The sequence below is a fragment of the Psammomys obesus genome, unplaced genomic scaffold, assembly GCF_907164565.1.
Source record: "Psammomys obesus unplaced genomic scaffold, mPsaObe1.curated_primary_1811, whole genome shotgun sequence".
In the NCBI taxonomy this organism is placed as follows: domain Eukaryota; kingdom Metazoa; phylum Chordata; class Mammalia; order Rodentia; family Muridae; genus Psammomys; species Psammomys obesus.
Genome location: NW_026587216.1, coordinates 33,790,465 through 33,793,439, shown reverse-complemented (window position 1 = coordinate 33,793,439; position 2,975 = coordinate 33,790,465). Strand labels below are relative to the sequence as shown.

Below are 2,975 nucleotides of genomic sequence, written 5' to 3'. Positions count from 1 at the left end.
AATATTTTGTCTTCATTTCTTTGTTCTTAGGAGTCCAATTTTCAACATTTGCAATTCTTCTGAGATGTATGGGTAAATCACTTCTGTCTTGACTCCTTTGTCTTGCCAGCATAATTAATTTTGGTTCTGAAGAGAATCTGAATCTCTAGATTTTGCTAAATGTGATAAATTTAGAGTGCAACAGAGTAATAATCATTGTTTATTTATTCTTTGTATTATTTAATGGGTATCATCACATGAAGAGCAATGAAACTATATTGTGTAATATTAAACAGAGCTTCCTATGATACCAAATACTTAGATTGCTGCACAACCAAATGTTGTGTGTGTGATAGCCAAAATAGCAGTCACTAACCGTCTGTGTCTAGTGAGCATTTAAGCGTAGCTAGTCCAACCAAGCAACTGACTTTCAAATTTGATTTGATTTTAATTAACTTAAATTTAATTAGCCATATGTAGCTCATGGCTACATATTGGATTGTGTAGAAACCAGATTTTTTAAAAGATAAAAGTCATTTATTGGCAGATTTCAAAAGACATGAACAACAGTCTAGAAATAAAGGTATCATTTTCTTAGTTGTTCTTAGCTTTGGGTCAGAAGAATTGTTTAATTTGAATTTCTTCTATAACAATGGCATCTATTATTATATAACTTAATTATGTGGCATTATGCAGGTACACCATATACATTGTTTGAAATCCTCAAAAAGGCATCTGTGCCACCGTTTTCCATAAAAACAGACTCAGACTTTTGGAGCCAGTGAGTAGAAAGCAATAATTCAAGTCCAATTCAGAAAAATGTCAATTTTTTCCTTTCACCTCCTTGTTAATTAACAAAACTGTTCCTGGATCTTAAATTTTATAACTGGTGATACTACTATGTATGATGTATATGCATTTCCAATGTATGTATGTTGAGAGAAATAACAAATAGAAGAACAGAGATGCGTTAGAAATTTTGTTTGGAGAGAATGTAACTCATTATTAAGTTTCAAAGGAAAGGATATTACTTGAAATAAAAATAATGAAGTGAAAACCAGTCAGTCAGTATGTTTTTCTGTAGGTCTAAAAGAACATAAATTACTTTAGGGATAGGGCAGCCAAGCCACCTGCTAAACACTCAGCACACCTAGCTCTCTAGCTTTGACTAGATGTAAGATCTCCCTCCCTTGTCTGTCAGAGCTCACTGAATATAGGAACTCTGTGTTTTTCATCTTTTTATATCCTGGTCTCAATACAGACACTTTTCAATGTTTTTACATAAATAAGTCATTATTACACAATACAAACATTCAAGAAACATGCAATTATACAGATGTAACACCTTGACAGCTGGGTTCTTACTACATATAAGTTTCCATCAGAGTCGCATCATTAAGATCTGTTAGCATTGGTCCCTGCTGAGACAGACAGGATGGACTACCTTATTGATGGACCTCCATTGTCTGTTCCACGTCTTGAAGTGGTAAGTGTGCAACTGCTATGGGCAAACACTAAATGAATGGATAAACATATTCTTTATAAGCTACTTAATAGTGCTTAAAATTAGTTTTATAATTTCTATTTTATATCATATATTTTAAGGTACTTGACTTTCAATTTATAACAACTCTGTAGAGTACATAAGAACTACTTAATCACTGCTGCCGCCATGCCATCCAGACTGAGGAAGGCGCGGAAACTCCGGGGCCACGTAAGCCACGGTCATGGCCGCATCGGTAAGCACCACAAACACCCAGGAGGCCTCGGGAATGCTGGAGACATAAATCACTGAAGGATCATCCAGGTTACTTTGGGAAAGTTGGTATGAGGCATTACTACTTACAGAGGAATCAGAGCTTCTGCCCAACTGTCAACCTGGATAAATTGTGGACACTGGTCAGTGAGCAGACACAGGTCAATGGTGCAAAAAAAAAAAAACAAAAAACAAAAACAAAAAAAAAAAAAAACAAGACTGGGGCTGCTCCCATCATTGATGTTGTGCGATCAGGCTACTACAAAGTTCTGGGCAAGGGCAAGCTCCCTAAGCAGCCTGTCATCGTGAAGGCCAAATTCTTCAGCAGAAGAGCTGAAGAGAAGATTATTCCACATCTACTTGATTATTCTACATCATCTATACCATACTGATAAAACATGTTCGAATTCAGTGTACAGACAAAGAAATTTCAATCAAGATACCCAAATGCGCTAAAGAGAATAGGTATTACTTTCATATTACTTGTGTGGATATTGAACCGTAGAGACATTGAATGTAGGAAGCAAGTTTGTAGAGCCAGCAGAAAACTAAGTAGATATTTGAGAAGAAACAGGAACCAGGCTCTAAGACCTAATCCTGTTTTCTCTCTAGCTCAGCATACTTACTCCAGAAAGAACAAATGCTGACAAAGACAGGATCACTATTGCTGCTAAGGAGAAGCTTCTGAGGAGAGAAGGCCTTTGGCTCTAACTGAGAGACAGAATTGTGTGGTCCAATAACTGGGGAAGGCATGCTGGGTGACAGGTCTGCAGTAAACTGGAAAAAGTCGAATGTAACTTTGCAGTATGGTGGCGCACCTGTGACATGGAAACAGCAGCTCTTGACAGCTCTCTTCCTCTTCATACATAACAGTAACATTCTCAAGAAACCATCCATTACCTGTGTAAATGGACAAAGATGACTTTAATGTGTCAACAGCTAGCTTTGTGACTCCATTCATGGACTCTGGAAATGTTCTTTAGAAAAAGTATTCTCGTCAGGTAATTTGGGTACAATAACTTGCGCATCTAAATTGTACCATTGAGAGGTGAAGGAATGACCTTCCAATGAGAGGTAAAGGGTAGTAAAGACAGCACAAGGCTGTTCTAGTAGATATGCAGAGTTCTCTGCAGAGTTCTCCCAAATTTTGTCAATGCAGGTATGCCAAGAACAACAACGAAAAAGACAAAGTCTCAAGTTTACTTCAGCTACATTTAGAGATTTGTGTTTAAATAACAAG

General features: G+C 36.9%; 1 pseudogene; it reads left to right on the top strand.

Moving 5' to 3' along the window:
- The first annotated feature begins 1,646 nt into the window (after positions 1 to 1,646).
- Positions 1,647 to 2,127, top strand: LOC129673420 (60S ribosomal protein L27a-like; annotated as a pseudogene).
- Positions 2,128 to 2,975: the final 848 nt, after the last annotated feature.